The 17,803-nt window shown below is 47.4% G+C and overlaps 1 protein-coding gene across 1 annotated transcript in view; it reads right to left on the bottom strand.

The window, feature by feature from the left end:
- Nucleotides 1-10,218, bottom strand: part of LOC140493436 (CD151 antigen-like) — a 29,747-nt gene extending 19,529 nt beyond the window's left edge. Inside the window, exon 1 of the mRNA XM_072591873.1 lies at nucleotides 10,051-10,218. The gene's annotated coding sequence lies outside the window, so the exon portion shown is untranslated. The remainder of the gene's footprint in view (nucleotides 1-10,050) is intronic.
- Between the last annotated feature and the right edge of the window lie 7,585 nt (nucleotides 10,219-17,803).

The following is a 17,803-nucleotide window of genomic DNA, read 5'->3' as shown; positions in this document are numbered from 1 at the left end:
ACCCCGACCCCGGGCACCAGCCCCACCCTGACAATGCATACACGCATGAACCCACTGTGTTCCCGGGGGGTAGACTCTCCCTGTCTTGTCCTGTGTACAGTATCTGTGCCCAGGGTCGACTCTCCCTCTCTGATTCCGTCTGTTCAGTCTATAGGTCCCCTGCCCCCTGACTGGTACCCAACTGACTGGGAACTGTCTGCATTTCTGTGTGGATTTCTTTCAGTTTTGGTGTGTACAGTGAGTGGTTTGGGTTACAGCCCATTGTCATGGTGTTGGGATACACCCTTGAGTGAACCCATGCTTCAGGCTAATGATTGCCTGCTCTCACACATCAGAGAGTTCTCCAGCCCGTGGTTGCTTGTCAGTCTGTTACATTAAAATCCTGTTTAACCTAAGCCAACCCTATAACGCTGTCAGTCTCGTATAAAGCTGCATCGATTACTGTGCTTTCAATACTCACCCTGGCCTCCTCTCGTCTGAGTCTTTAGGGATTCTAAGTTCTCTAGCCTATAAAGTGTAGAAACAGGCCATTTGGCCCAACAACTCCACATTGGACCTCCGAAGAGTATTTCCCCCATACCCATTCCCCTACCCTATTACTCTACAATTCCCATGACTAATGCACCTAACATATAATCTAACATGGCCAATTTGCCCTATCCTGCACATCTTTGGACTGTGGGAGGAAACCCACGCAGACACAGACAGTCACCAGAGGCTGGAATCGAACCTGGGTCCCTGGTGCTGTGAGGCAGGCAGCAGTGCTAACCACTGAGCCACCATGCCACCCAGCCCATATGGCTGACGTTGTATGGTCACTGCATCAGAGTCAGATCAGTTTTCCTTTGTGCGAATCCAAGGAAAGTGAAGGGACCAGACGGAGAACCAGGCCGTGCACTCAGAGCACGCGCAGATCAACTGGCAGAGGTCTTCTCGGACATCTTCAACCTCTCCCTGCAGCAGGCCACTGTCCCGGCCTGTTTCAAGAGGCCAACATCATCTCTGTGCCTAAGAAGGCTCATGCAGCATGTCTCCATGACTACTGCCCAGTGACCCTAACTTCGGTGGGCAGGAAGTGCTGGTCATGGCATTAATCAACTCCAGCCTCCCCACTACTCTTGACCAATTTGCCTATCGGACCAACAGGTCCACATCAGATGCCATATCACTTGCCCTTCACTCCTCCCTAGAACATCTTGACACAAAGAACAGCTCCATAAGAATCCTACTCATTGACTACAGTTCAGTCTTTGACACTATTATCCTCTCGAGAATGATTACCAAGCTTTCTGATCTTGGACTAAGCCCCACTCTCTGCAACTGAATCCTCAGTTTCCTGACCCACAGGCCATAATCAGTGAAGATTGGGGTCAATACTTCATCGTCACTAACACTCAACACTGGAGCCCCCTATGGGTGCGTACTCAGCCCCCTACTGTACTCACTGTATACCCATGACTGCGTCGCCAAATATCAGACTAATGCCATTTACAAGTTCACTGATGACACCACTATAGTTGGTTGAATCTCAGATGGCAACAAAACAGACTATAGACTGGAGGTGGAAGACCTGGAAAAATGGTGCACTGAGAATAACCTAGCTCTCAATGCCAGCAAAACCAAGGAACTCATTATTAACTTTCGGTGGGATATTACTCATGCCCCCCCTACACATTAACAGCACAGAGGTGGAAAGAGTGGAGAGTATCAAGCTCCTGGGAATGGTCATCCACAACAAGCTTTCTTGGATTCTTCATGTGGACGCATTGGTTACAGAGGCCCAACAACATCTCTTCTTCCTCAGGCAGCTGAGGAAATTTGGCATGACGGTGAATGCCCTTGCCAACTTTTATCGGGGCACCATCGAGAGCATTCTGTCTGGATGTATCACTCCCTGGTATGGTAACTGTACCATTCAAGATCGGAGACGGTTACAGAGAGTGGTGAACTCGGCCTGGACAATCACAAAGGCCAACCTTCCATTTATAGAATCCATCTACCAGGCCCCGCTGTCAAGGAAAGGGCGCCAGCATTCTCAAAGATCCATCCCACCCTGGCAATGTTTTTCTACAACCTCTACCATCGGGGAGAAGGTACAGAACCCTGAACACATGCACCAGCCAGTTTCGAAACAGTTTCTACCCTACTGTTGTTAGAATACTGAATGGGCTCACAAACTCTTAACATTCACCTGTATCTGTGTTTTTGCCGCTACTTAACTCTGTGATCAGCCTGTATTGCCTGCAAAACAAAGCTTTTCACTGTGCCTCGGTACATGTGACAATAAATTCAATTCAAGACAATTCAATGTAGCAATCTCTCCTTGGACACTGTCCTGTAGCTTATTATCACAGCCCCCTCTGGCTTCAGTCCTTGCATTATTCTTTGTGAGGGCTGCCTCAGGGTCAGAGTACCTTCTTCCCTGCTGGAGTATTTTATGATGTGTATTACTGATGACAGGAACAGGTAAAACTCGGGCAACTGAATAGTAATGGAAGGTAAACAGGAAGGGTTAGACAGCAAATATTATCGACTTCTTTCTCAATCATGAAAAGATAGAAACAGCGGAGGTTCAAAGAGGTCTCGTCATCTAAGAACACAAGATTATCCAACGAGAAATCCTTCAAAAACAAAATCACTCAACCAAGCTAGGCAGAGAATGCTGGAGAAACTCAGCAGGCCTGGCAGCCTCTGTGCAGAGAGAGAGAGAGAGAGAGAGAGAGAGAGATAGCTGAAGAGTCATACAGGAGTTGACACACTTGATTCTGTCTCCCTCTCCACAGATGCTGTCAGACCTGCTGGGAGACTCCAAATTGTTTCAGATTTCCAGCCTCTGCAGTATCTCAGTCCTAAAGGGTGACCCCTTATCTTGAAGGACCCCTGGCTGCCCCACCATTGGGAACATCCTTCCTGCACCTTACTTGTCTAGTCCAGTTAGAATTTTTATAGGTTTTATTGAGACCTCCCTCTCATTCTCTTCTGTGCTAACTCCAGGCCATCTGGAAGCTGCACACAGGAAGGACTGCCATCTTGCCTCTTACAAATTCAATGCCCAATAATACTGGTTCCATTGACCCTCAAATACCAGCAGTAACTCATCTCCAGTGATCTATCGTTGCCCACCCACAGCTCTAAGACAAAGGAGCTGCTTTCAGACATCAAACACATTTAAAAAGGTCAACACAGCACAAGAGTCCAGCCTCCGAGAATGGTGCTAGGATTGTGTCCACCACATTGGCTGGAGTCAGGTCCCAACCCACACGCCTGTAACTCCCACTGCCTCGATCTCAGCAGTGGGCACTTGGCCAAGACACAGCTGGCACGCGAACCCAGCACCAGTCACCAGCCAACAACACAAGGGAAGGTTTTCAGAGTGTGAGTAAACAGTGGGCAGCTCCAACACAGAGGCTGTGACACCGAGTGGAGCAGACCCCGCAAAGATACAATCGGAGATGTTAGTGCTCAGAAAGAAGCCATTCAGCTCCCCCTCCCCCCAACAGCCCCTCCACTGCTCCATGCGCCTACCACAATACTGCCATTACCAGCTGACTGGTTCCTCTCCATCCTTCACACTGCTTCTCCAAGAGATCTCCTTTAACGGCTCAGCTATGAACGAGCACTGGGAGAACGTGGACTCTAATAACCCGCTGTACACAAACATTCCCCGGATTTTCGACATCCAAAATATTCAAATCAGGAACCTCGGGAAACATCCGTTAACCTCCTGAACACTTTCCTAATGTTGAACACTTCCATTAGACATCCCATACTTTCTCCTCTCCAATTCCTCATTTCCAAGGCTTTTAAAATTCATTCACAAGACGTGGATGTCGCTCGGTAGGCCAGAATTTATTGCTCAGCCCTAATTGGGGTTAACAGTCAACCCCATTGCTGTGGGTCTGGAGTCACATGTAGGCCAGACCAGGTAAGGATGTCAGATTGCCTTCACCTGAAGGACATTTGTGAACCAAACATAAAATGCTAGAGATCGATGATGACGAAGAGTCATCTAGACTTGAAACGCTATCTTGCTCCCTCTCCATGGATGCACCCTGACCCACTGTGATCTCCAGCATCTTTTGTTTTCAGTACAGATTCCATCATCTGCAATGATTTATTCAACATTATTGAACGAAATGGATTTTTCCAATAATCAAAAACAGTTTCACGATTGACATTAGGTTCTGACTTAGAAATTTCTTTTATTGAATTCAAATTCCACCTGCTGCAGTGATGGGACTTGAACCCACATCCCCAGAACATTACCTGGGTCTCTGGGTTAACAGCATTGCTCTCGATGTGGACTTCTGTAGACTGGGGAGACAGGACACCAACACCAATTCATGGAGCATTTCAGGGAACATCTCTGGGACAAACCCACCAAACAACTCCACCGCCCTGTGGCTGATCACTTCAACTCCCCCTCCCACTCCCACTCCACCAAGGACATCCAAGTCCTGGGCCTCCTCCATTGCCATTTCCAAGCCACTTGACTACTGGAGGGAAGATGGCCCATCTTCCACCTGGGGACCCTCCAACCACACAGCATCAACATCAACTTCACCAGTTTCCCTAGCTCCCCTCCCCCCACCTTATCCCAGATCCAACCTTCCAACTCAGCACTGCCCTCTTGACCTGTCCCACCTGTCAATCTTCCTTCCCACCTATCCACTCCACCCTCCTCTCCAAACTATCACCATCATCCCCCACCTGCATCCACCTATCGCCTTCCCAGTTACCATCCCCCCCAAGCCCCATCCCCACTCTCCTATTTATCTCCCAGACTCCTGGCCCATTTCAGCCCCTCTCACATTCTGTTTAATGTTCCCTCCTCCACAAAAAAACTGAATGACATCTGGAAAGCTTGCTTAATGTCACTCTGTGAAGTTTTAATCATTTTATGCACAGTGAAGAAGAGTTTTTTTTTCTATAATTCTTCTTTGACAGGTTGCAGTTGGGCTGGGTAAAAACAATGACTGCAGATGCTGGAAACCAGATTCTGGATTAGTGGTGCTGAAAGAGCACAGCAGTTCAGGCAGCATCCGAGGAGCAGTTGGGCTGGCCTGTCCCTAGCTGAGGGGGTGAATTGCTGCCTTCTTGAATCACTGCAGTCCATTAACCATTATTAACTTGTTCTGTGAGCCTGAGTGAGTAACTCAACTGAGGGCTGATCCTGTCTCCAAGCAACATCCAATAGGCTGGCAGAGTGGACCAAGTGGTGGCAGCTGGAATACTGGATGGGAAACCGGGAGGTTATGGGAAGAATAGAGATGCAGACAATTTTCTAAAGAGTGAAAGGTTTTGGAGATGTGAAGTACAAAGGGACTTGGGAACCAGAGTTCAGGATTCTCTGAAGGTGAAAACAAAGGTTCAGCTGACAGCTCAGAAGGCAAATCCAACGTTTGCATTCATTTCGAGGGGACTAGAATACAAGAGCAGGGATGTACTGCTGAGGCTGTACAAGGCTATGGTCAGACTGCATTCACAATATGGTGAGCAGTTTTGGGCCCTGTATCGAAGGAAGGATGTGCTACCCTTGGAGGGGGGTCCAGAGGAAGATTCCCAAGATTGATCCTGAGGATGAAGGGCTTGTCCTATGAGGATTCTGGGTGTATACTCGATGGAGTTAGAAAGATGAGGGAGGGGGGGAATCTGATTGAAACTTACAGAATACTGAGAGGCCTGGATAGAGTCGACATGGAGATGATGTTTCCACGAGTAGGAGAGCAGAGGACCTGAGGGGCACAGCCTTGATGGGATGGCCCTTTAGAACTGAGATGAGGAGGAACTTCTGCAGCCAGAGAGTGGTGAGTCTGTGGAACTCATTGCCACAGAAGGATATGGAGGCCACGTCATTGAGTGTATTGAAGACAGACAGATTGGTTCTTGATTTGTAAGGGGATCAAGGGTTGTGGGAGAATAGGGTTGAGAAACATATGAGCCAGGGTCGAATGGTGAAGACCTGTTGGGTGAATGGCCTAATTCTGTCCCTCTATCTTATAGACACGTGCTGTAGGCACATTCACAATGCACTTAGGGAGGGAATGCCAGGATCCTGACCCAGCGATAGTAAAGGAATGGCGATATATTTCCAAGGTAGGATGGTGAGTGATTTGGAGGGGAACTTGCAGGGGAGGGTGTTCCCATATATGTGCTGTCCTTGTCCTTCTAGATGGAAATAACGGCAGGTATTTGGAAGGTGCTGTCAGAGGGTGTTTGGTGAATGTCTGCAGTGTATCTTGTAGACAGTAGACACTGCAGCTACTGAGTGTCGGTGGTGGAGGGAGTGGATGTGGTGCTTTATCCTGGATGGTGTCAAACTTCTTACATGTCTTGAATGGGAGCTGTCCCCATCCAGGGAAGTGGGGAGTGTTCCATCACACTCCTGACTTGGGCCTTGTCTAAAGAGAAATTTACACAGATTCCTGATGTATACCACAAGCTACATTTTGACAATCTGACAAAGACCATTGAGCTCCACAACGCCAGCCTGTGACACTTTCTCAAATGCTTTCTGTGGGTCTGCTCAACAGCCCTGACCATTTCTGCTTGTTGGGCTGGCCTGACAAATGCTCAAACCAGAACACTCTGTAAAACAGGCTGAAATAACTTGGGAGGAAGTCTCTATTTAGCCAGAACACCCACTGCTCGTACATTCGCTGATCTGTACAAGATACCAGCTTCCTGGTAAAAGACCCCTATGATAGTGGAAGTGGTCGATGAATTTATAAAATACAGGTTGGTGTCTGCATGAGTGCTGACTTAGTGACTACATTAGAGTGGTGCTCGAAAAGCACAGCACGTCAGGCAGCATCTGAGGAGCAGGCAAATCGACGTTTCAAGCAATAGTCCTTCATCAGGAATTTCCAGCACCAATCTAATCGCCAGCATCAGCAGTCATCACTTTCACCTCGCTGACTTAGTGACATTAGACAAACCTTTCGCTAACCTGTGCTGAGAATCCATTAAAAGCTTTAGAAACACTAACAGCCCCCATCGTCACTTTGTGTGTGAGGCCAATTATAGCTAACTAGCTCATCCTCTTCCTCTCCTTCTGAACTTGGGCACAGCGGTTGGATGGAGTGATGGGAACAGGGAGATGGAATCGCAGCACTAGCAGTGAGCTCAGTAACCTCCTCAGTCTCAGTTTGCTGTGGAATTAGCCTGTCGTTGTAACTCCTGTTCCCAGGTAAACCTGCCTCAGTGGATGATTAGATTAGATTGGATTAGTGTGGAAACAGGCCCTTCAGCCCAACAAGTCCACACTGACCCTCTGAAGAGTAACCCACCCCCCTCTGACTAACAACTATGGATAATTTAGCTAACCTGCACATCTTTGGAACGTGGGAGGAAACTGGAGCACCCAGAGGAAACCCACGCAGACACAGGGAGAATGTGCAGACAGTCGCCCGAGGCTGGAATCGAACCCAGGTCCCTGGCGCTGTGAGGCAGCAGTGCTAACCACTGACCCACTGTGGTGCCCCTTCATTCAGTCCCTCTTACTGTTGCTCATACCCCCTCGTGCTACTAGGCTGTGCACTGTTCTCCCTCTCTCCCAGTCTCTCTCTGTGTCTGCTACCAATATAGCTCTTGGGATTGTTTCCATGGATTCAAATTCCTGATGCTTTTCTTGTAAAATACTAATACCTGGAGCCACGCAGGGGCAGGCTGGCAGCTTCCTCCTCAATAATCCCCAGGTCCTTGTTTAAACAAGGCCCAGTTGATGTAACCAGGGCCTCAGGCAGTGTCTCGAGGTGAGCTCACCTCTGTTACCACAGACAGCATACACAATCCAAGATGGCAGCGTGTTTGTGATCACAACCAGGTAATGCTGAGGTTGAACAATGTCGGGGGGTGGGTAGAGGACATCTCACTGAAATCACACTTCCGATACCTGCTCCCAACTTCTCGGGCTACTTGAGAAAAGTAATTGGTTCACAGAATTCTCCGGGCGTCCCTTTAACTGTCTCTCCCAAACACAAAGCCATTCCAAGCATTCCAGCCATCCTGGAGAGGGAGGGAGGGATTGTATCAGTGAGGAGCAGTGTGTCTGTGCCTCGTTCACTCTCTCTCTCTCCAGCTTTCAGATGGTGAAGTATTTATTGGACAGAGCAGAGGACAATGTAAACTCTCCCACAGTGAGCCCCTCGGCAAGGGGCTGTTTTAAGCAGCTGACTCTCCCCTTCCCAAAGGGTGGGGAGAGTGACTGTGCAGCCTGAGACACTGTTTCCAGTCACAACAGGTCAGTGTGGTTAATATAAGGTAAAGTTCAGATCTGACTGCGTGCTGGGGATAGAGATTTACAGCACACACCACTGACTGCAGCTCTCATACAATTAGGCATTCAAACAGGAGGATTGAGAGCAGACTGCAGAAACAGAACGTGAGGGGAATGATAACACATACTGATCGATTGCATACAGTGTTGTTACACACAAACTCCCCCTCCCCAGTAACCCATCAACTCCCCTAATGGATGTTCCCAGAGTGTGAAAAGACCAACACAAGTTATTGTCCAGTTCTGACATCAATTCTCAAGAGTCTCCCTAACTCTACAAACTGGATATGAGCTCCGTTCACCAATCTATCCACATAACGTCTTCATTTCAAGGATCTGGATTCTATTCTTTGATTATCCAGCATGTGTCATGATCCACCAAAGAAAATCCAACAAAAACACTGCTCACAGAACTTCATTGCCAAAACAAGTATTTATCAGGGGAAGGCTTCAACATTCACTGCGATCGCTGAACTTGCAATGTTTCTACCCCAAAGGCCACAAACACACAGGCACCTTACTCCAGTTCAGGGCCTGATCCAAGAAGGCTCACACAGTTTCCTTCGAGACTGTTTGTGAACAGCACCAGCTGTCATCAGTCTGCACAGTGCACAAAACCAAGTCTGAAAGCCCCACCTGCTGAATCAACAACTCTCCAGTTAGGACAACCTGGAGCAGAGGTCAGACATATAACAAAGGAGCACAGGCAAGGAACTTCAACTACCTCATCCAGCCACACTAACTCCCTCTGCACCTCCCCCCATCAAAACCTCCCAGGACAGGGACAACACGGGGTTAGATACAGAGTAAAACTCCCTGTACACTGTCCCCATCAAAAGCTCTCACCACAGTGACAGCATGGGGTTAGACACAGAGTAAAGCTCTCTCTACACTGTCCCTGACAGGACAGGGACAGCATGGTGTTAGATACAGTGTAAAGCTTTCTCGACGCTGTTACCAACAAACTCCCAGGACATGGACTGCACGGGGTTAGATACAGAGTAAGGCTCTCTCTACACTTCCCAATCTGCCTGAGTTCCACTCTTGTAAGTGCCCTGTTCCCCCTTTTATCAATCTGATATTCAATGCAGCATTTAGATTTGAGGGAGCTGGTGTGGGGTGGGGAGATGAGGTCAGAATTTCCCAGGACTGAATGTTGGGGAAGTATGGTTTGATTGATATCTCAGGCTGAATGCCGGATTATCAGCACAGTAACTGGCTTATCTTCACCAACATATTTTCCAGTTTTAATATCCCAGGAAGTGTGCACACTCGTACTGTTTGGAATATTGGACTTTATCTTCACAGTCAGGCATAACAGCCCTATGTACTGTCTCAGTGTTCCTGTCCACATTATACTAACAATGAGTCAAAACACGGTGCTCCAACTGACAAAACCCACTTTAATGCACAAGGTCTGACTGAAACAGCCTCTTTGGAGACTGGGAAAACACTCCAGCAGTTTGTTCTGATTCAGTGACCCAGAATAACTACAAGCAGACAGCTGTCTTACCCAGAAATAGGCAATCCTTGGACAACAGGGACTGCCATTTTTACACAGCAGGATTCCACACCCAGTAATAACTGGGTCCAGAGTCTCCCAGGCTTTAAGAGATCAGGATCCCAGCTGCAGTTATAACCAGGTACACAGGCTTCCCAGAACAGGATCACACCTCCCCCTTTGCTGGGGGAGTTTACTCTGAACTCGGAAAGGTCCGCTTTGCGGAGTTCTGCCCTCCCTGTTCCCCACTAGCTGTTCCCCAGGCTCTTACCCCGTACTGTAGGCTCGGCTCGGCTCTGCTCACTCTCTCCCTCTGTCTGTGTCTGTCCCTGGGTCCGGGGCCGCTCGCCGACTGACTCGCTCGGATTACACTCGCCAAAAATGACAAAGGATCGACACGGCCGCCCCGCCTCAAACTAACCCCTCCCTCAAACCCAGAGAAACACAGCAGCAATGTCAGACTCACCCGGGGGGGGGGGGACACAGACTGAGAGCACAGGGCAATACTGATAGGACTGCATTCACCTAGCACCCAGAGAAACACAGCAATGTCAGACTCACCCGGGGACACAGACTGAGAGCACAGGGCAATACTGATAGGACTGCATTCACCTAGCACCCAGAGAAACACAGCAATGTCAGACTCACCCGGGGACACAGACTGAGAGCACAGGGCAATACTGATAGGACTGCATTCACCTAGCACCCAGAGAAACACAGCAATGTCAGACTCACCCGGGGACACAGACTGAGAGCACAGGGCAATACTGATAGGACTGCATTCACCTAGCACCCAGAGAAACACAGCAATGTCAGGCTGACCCCTGGACACACACTGGACACACACGGCAATACTGATGGGACTGCATTCACCTAGCACCCAGAGAAACACAGCAATGTCAGGCTGACCCAGGGACACACACAGAGAGCACAGGGCAATACTGATGGGACTGCATTCACCTAGCACCCAGAGAAACACAGCAATGTCAGGCTGACCTGGGGACACACACTATACACAGAGAGAGAGGGCACAGGGCAATACTGATGGGACTGCATTCACCTAGCACCCAGAGAAACACAGCAATGTCAGACTCACCCCAGGACACAGACTGAGAGAGAGAGAGAGAGCACAGAGTAATACTGATAGGACTGCATTCACCTAGCACCCAGAAAAACACAGCAATGTCAGGCTGACCCCTGGACACACACTGGACACACACAGAGAGCACAGGGCAATACTGATGGTGCTGCATTCACCTAGCACCCAGAGAGACACAGCAATGTCAGACTCACCTGGGGACACAGACTGAGAGCACAGGGCAATACTGATGGGACTGCATTCACCTAGCACCCAGAGAGACACAGCAATGTCAGACTCACCCGGGGACACAGACTGAGAGCACAGGGCAATACTGATGGTACTGCATTCACCTAGCACCCAGAAAAACACAGCAATGTCAGGCTGACCCAGGGACACACACAGAGAGCACAGGGCAATACTGATGGTACTGCATTCACCTAGCACCCAGAAAAACACAGCAATGTCAGGCTGACCTGGGGACACACACTATACAGAGAGAGAGAGAGAGGGCAAGGCTGAGCCAGGGACACACACAGAGAGCACAGGGCAATACTGATGGTACTGCATTCACCTAGCACCCAGAAAAACACAGCAATGTCAGGCTGACCTGGGGACACACACTATACAGAGAGAGAGAGAGAGGGCACAGGGCAATACTGATGGAACTGCATTCACCTAGCACCCAGAGAAACACAGCAATGTCAGGCCAGCACCAGGACACGTCATCGATATACACAGAAAGACCACAAGGCAATACTAATGTAATCACATTCATCTAGCACTTGGTTGACACACACAAAGAGACCACAGGGCAATACTAATGTGACTGCATTCATGAAGCACCCAGAGAAACATAGCAATGTCAGGCTCACACAGGGACACAGACTGTATACATGCAGAGAGAGCACAGGGCATAATTAATGTAACTGTATTCATCTAGCACCTAGTGAAACCTAGCAGGCCAGAACCACACACCCCCATCCCACCCCCACCAAGGCACCTAGTGAATGCACAGAGAGAGATCACAGTGAAAAACATGCACATAATCTGGTTTATTAGTGCATTTTAAGGTAGGAAGTCAGCCCCTCCCTGGGTTTGCCCTCTGAAAGGACCCAGCAATACAGCCAGGTGCCACAGAAATACCCACAATCCTCTGGTCAGAGGACACCTCACAGAGCCCTCCAAACTGACATTGTGAGGGATGGACCCTGTGCCAGAATTAACAAAGCTGTCTCACAGGCTAGTCAAGTAACAGCTGGACATAGCCATACTCGTGGAATCCTACTGTTTCATATAATATATATATATATAGTATCATATATAACAATACTGATGAGAAGGGGGGAGATAATGGTACATAATTTTGTAGATAACACAAGGACTGGCTGGATGGTTAACAGGGAGGAGGATGGTGTTAGATTACGGGAGGATATAGAGTCTTAGAGATGTACAGCATAGAAACAGACCCTTCAGTCCAACCCATCCATGCTGACCAGATATTTGCCATCTGCCAGCATTTGGCCCGTATCCCTCTAAACCCTTCCTATTCATAGACCCATCTAGATGCCTTTTAAATGTTGTGGTTTGGAGATGCCGGTGTTGGGCTGGGGTGTACAAAGTTAAAAATCACACAACACCAGGTTATAGTCCAACAGGTTTAATTGGAAGCACACTAGCTTTCGGAGCGACGCTCCTTCATCAGGTGGTAGTGGAGGGCTCAATACTAACACAGAATTTATAGCAAAAATTTACAGTGTGAAGTAACTGAAATTGAAAAATTAATTGTCTGTTAAGCCTTTCATCTGTTAGAATACAGTGATAGTTTCACTTCTTTCGTGTGTAAATCACAAAACCTTTTTTTAAAAAGTTGCATTCTCGGGTTAGCTGTTAACAATGGTGATAGCTAGATAATATGTTGAAGGTGTTGGCCCCCTGTGTTCTCTGTCTATGCCAAGATGTTTAGATTGATTCAATCTAAAAAGTGAGATAACGGAGTTTAACATGAATTTATAGCTCAAAACCCTCCAATCCTGGCAACATAGAGTCATAGAAATGTACAGCATGGAAACAGACCCTTTGGTCCAACCCGTCCATGCCGACCAGATATCCCAACCCAATCTAGTCCCACCTGCCAGCACCCGGCCCATATCCCTCCAAACCCTTCCTATTCATATACCCATCCAGATGCCTTTTAAATGTTGCAATTGTACCAGCCTCCACCACTTCCTCTGGCAGCTAATTCCATACACGTATCACCCTCTGTGTGAAAAAGTTGCCCCTTTGGTCTCTTTTATATCTTTCCCCTCTCACCCTAAACCTATGCCCTCTAGTTCTGGACTCTCCCACCCCAGGAAACATCTTTGTAAATCTTTTCTATAAATGGGTTGGTCAATGGGGAAGATCAGAGGCAGATAGCATTGAATCCCGATAGCTGTGAGGTCATGCACTTTGAAAGACAGAACAAGACAAGGGAGTACTTAATGAATGACTGGACACTAGGAAGCTCAGAGGAACAGAGGAATTATGGGCCGCTTGTCCACAAATCCCTAAAAGTGGCAGGACAGGTCAATTCAGGAGTTAAGAGGTGTATGGGACACTTGCCGTTATCAGTGGAAGCTTAGATTTTAAGGGCAGGGAGGTAACGTTGGAGCTGTACAGAGCGTTAGTTAGGCCACAGCTTGAGTACTATGTGCAGTTCTGGTCACTGCACTATAGGAAGGACATGATTACACTGGAGGGTGGGCAAAGGTGATTCACCAGGATGTTGCCTTAGATGGATCAGTTTAGCTATGAAGAGAGGCTGGATAAACTTAGGCTGTTTTCTTTGGAGCACAGGAAGTTAAAGGGAGACCTAACTGAAGTGTATAAGATTATGACGGGCAAGGACAGGATGAATAAAAAGCAGCTGTGCCCTTAGTCAATAGATCAATAACAAGAGGGTGTAATTTTAAAGTGAAAGGCAGGAGTTTTAGATGGGATTTGAGATAAAAGTTTGATTCCCCCAGAGAATGGGGTAGGCCTGGACTTCCCTGTCTCGGAAAGTAGTTGAAAGTAGACAGGCAGGAGGCTGGAAGAAGACAGCAGGCCAGGCCGCATCAGGAAGTGGAGAAGTCGACATTTTGGGATTAACCCTTCTTCAAGAGTGAAGCAGGAAACCTCAGCACTTTTAAAAAGAACTTGGATGAGCATTTGAAATGTCAGAGTGTTCAAGGCTGCGGGCCTATTGTGGGAAAGTGGGGAGCTTGTAGATAGGTAGGCACAGACTCAATGGGCCGAAAGGCCTCTTCTGTGCCATCTGACTTTACGACCCTGCCTGGATCCAGTAGAAGTGTGTAGCCCAGTGGTGTGCAGTCAGGAAGGAGAAAGCATTGGCACTTTTCCAAGTGTGGCGGACATAGAGAAACACTTTAGAGCCATGTATGTGTTTTGGAAATGTTGTCACTGTTGTAAGAAGAACAACAGACAGTTTGGAAACAACAACATCCTCCCAGAAGCTGTGTGACAGTATAGGAACAAAAGAACAGGAGGAGGCCATTCAGCCCCTTGAGCCCATTCCATCATTCAATGAGATCATGGCTGATCTGTGACTTGGCACCATAGATATGCCATAACATAACATAACCTCAGGCATCATTCTTATCAACCTGTGTTGACCTTCCAAGGCCTATATTCCTGATGAAGGGCTTTTGCCCGAAACGTCGATTTCGCTGCTCGTTGGATGCTGCCTGAACTGCTGTGCTCTTCCAGCACCACTAATCCAGTATTTGGTTTTCAGCATCTGCAGTCATTGTTTTTACCTTAGATATGCCATTGGCCCATGTCCCTTTCCTTAAAAAAAATTGTCAATCCCTGATTTAAAATAAAATATTAGGTTTTATCTTACAATAAAATTAACAACTGATCCAGCATCTACTGCAGTCTGGAAGAGATTTCCATTTATATGTAGAAGTGACTGCTAACATCTCTCCTGCACTGTTTCACCTTAATTCTCAGACTATGTCCCTGGTCCTAGAATCCCCAATCAATGGACAGAATTTATCTTTATTTACCCTGTCTTTTTTCTGTTAGTACCTTGAAGATTTCAATCAGATCACCCCTTATCCTTCTAAATTTTAGAGAAAACAGGCCTAATTTGTATAATCTGTCCTCATAACATAACCTCAGGCATCATTCTTATCAACCTGTGTTGACCTTCCAAGGCCAATATGCCCTCCCTAAGATATGTTGCTCATGTCTGCTCACAGTGTTCCAGCTGGGGTCTAACCAGGGTTTTAATAACTGCAGCATAACATCTGCATCCTCGTACTCCAGTCCTCGAGGCATAAAGGCCAGCATTGCCTTTAGCTTTCTTGGCAGAACGGATTAGGGAGAACACAAAGGCATTTTACACTGATGTGAGGAATAAGAGAATGGTTAAAGAAAGAGTAGAGCCGATCAGATATAGCATAGGGAACTTGTGTATGGAGTCTGAGGAGTTGGGGAAGCTCTAAATGAGTTTTTTGCTTCTGTCTTTATGAAAGAAACAAACTTTGTAGTGAATGAAACCTTTGAAGAGCAGGTGTGCATGCTGGAATGGATAGAGATAGAGGAAGCTGATGTGCTGAAAATTTTGTCAAACATACAGATTGGCAAGTCGCTAGGCCCGGACCAGATTTGTCCTCGGTTGGTTTGGGAAACGAGAAATGTGATTGCTTCGCCACTTGTGAAGATCTTTGCATCTTCGCTCTCCACTGGAGTTGTACCTGAGGACGGGAGAGAGGCAAATGTAATTCCTCTCTTCAAGAAAGGAAATAGGGAAATCCCCAGCAATTACAAACCAGTAAGTCTCACGTCTGTTGTCTGCAAGGTGTTAGAAAGGATTCTGAGGGATAGGATTTATGACCATCTGGAAGAGCATGGCTTGATTAAATGCAGTCAACATGGCTTTGTGAGGGGCAGGTCATGCCTCACAAACCTTATCGAGTTCTTTGAGGATGTAACTAGAAAAGTTGATGAGGGTCGAGCAGTGGATGTGCTGTATATGGACTTCAGCAAGGCATTTGATAAGGTTCCCCATGGTAGGCTCATTCAGAAGGTCAGGAGGAATGGGATACAGGGGAACTTAGCTGTCTGGATACAGAATTGGCTAGCCAACAGAAGACAGCGAGTGGTAGTAGAAGGAAAATATTCTGCCTGGAAGTCAGAGGTGAGTGGTGTTCCACAGGGCTCTGTCCTTGGGCCTCTACTGTTTGTAATTTTTATTAATGACTTGGATGAGGGTATTGAAGGATGGGTCAGCAAGTTTGCAGATGACACAAAGGTTGGAGGTGTCGTTGACAGTATAGAGGGCTGTTGTAGGCTGCAGCGGGACATTGACAGGATGCAGAGATGGGCTGAGAGGTGGCAGATGGAGTTCAACCTGGATAAATGCAAGGTGATGCATTTTGGAAGGTCGAATTTGAAAGCTGAGTACAGGATTAAGGATAGGATTCTTGGCAGTGTGGAGGAACAGAGGGATCTTGGTGTGCAGGTACATAGATCCCTTAAAATGGTCACCCAAGTGGACAGGGTTGTTAAGAAAGCATATGGTGTTTTGGCTTTCATTAACAGGGGGATTGAGTTTAAGAGTCGTGAGATCTTGTTGCAGCTCTATAAAACTTTGGTTAGACTGCACTTGGAATACTGCGTCCAGTTCTGGTCGCCCTATTATAGGAAAGATGTGGATGCTTTGGAGAGGGTTCAGAGGAGGTTTACCAGGATGCTGCCTGGACTGGAGGGCTTATCTTATGAAGAAAGGTTGACTGAGCTCGGACTTTTTTCATTGGAGAAAAGGAGGAGGAGAGGGGCCCTAATTGAGGTATACAAGATAATGAGAGGCATAGATAGAGTCGATAGCCAGAGACTATTTCCCAGGGCAGAAATGTCTAACCCAAGGGGTGATAGTTTTAAGCTGGTTGGAGGAAAGTATACAGGGGATGTCAGAGGCAGGTTCTTTACACAGAGAGTTGTGAGAGCATGGAATGCGTTGCCAGCAGCAGTTATGGAAGCAAGGTCATTGGGGACATTTAAGAGATTGCTGGACATGCATATGGTCACAGAAATTTGAGAGTGCATACATGAGGATCAGTGATCGGCACAACATCGTGGGCTGAAGGGCCTGTTCTGTGCTGTACTGTTCTATGTTCTATGTTCTATTATTGTCTGTACCTCTTTATGGCATTGTACAGACCTACACACCTGAACCCCCAAGTCTCTTTGGACAACCATTGTATTTAACTTCATTTCTTCTAGAAAATACCCTCATCTATCCTTTCTCAGTCCACAATGGATCATTGCTTATATTGAACTCCATCTGCCGCAGTTTTGCCCATTCACCTGGTCTATCATTATTCCTTTATAATTTTATGCGACCATCTATGCTCTCTACAATGTCACCGAACTTTGTGTCATCAGCGATTTTGAATACATAACTTTTGATACCATTATCCAAAGTGTTATTAAATAATGTGATTAATTGAAGTCGGAGCACAGATCCTTGTGGGACACCACGGGTCAGATCCTGCCCCGTTTCAGTTACCTACTCATTCACCCTCCGTTCTGTCACCTCTCACTCAATTTCCCAGCTTGTAAATAATTTGCCCTCAACCCCATGGACTTCTACCTGAAATAACAGTCTCCCATTGGGACTTCATCAAATGACTTCTGGAAGTCCACATAAACAACATCTATAGACATTCCCCTGTCCACTACCTTGGTCACCTTGACTGGGGTGGAGGGGGCAGGTAAGTATTATTCAGGACACTAGAGAGATCTCCTCGGATCTACAGTGCCATGGGACCATTTCTATCCACCCAAGCAGACAAATAAATTCTCAGTTTACCATCTTATCTGAAAGACAGTATCTCCAACAGTGCAGCCCTCCCTCAGTACTGATTACCACCACCCACTGCCCCATCCCGTCCCC

Source organism: Chiloscyllium punctatum, chromosome 22 (genome assembly GCF_047496795.1).
Source record: "Chiloscyllium punctatum isolate Juve2018m chromosome 22, sChiPun1.3, whole genome shotgun sequence".
Taxonomy (NCBI): domain Eukaryota; kingdom Metazoa; phylum Chordata; class Chondrichthyes; order Orectolobiformes; family Hemiscylliidae; genus Chiloscyllium; species Chiloscyllium punctatum.
The sequence above is the reverse complement of the archived record's forward strand: the minus strand, read 5'-3'. Positions and strand labels throughout refer to the sequence as shown.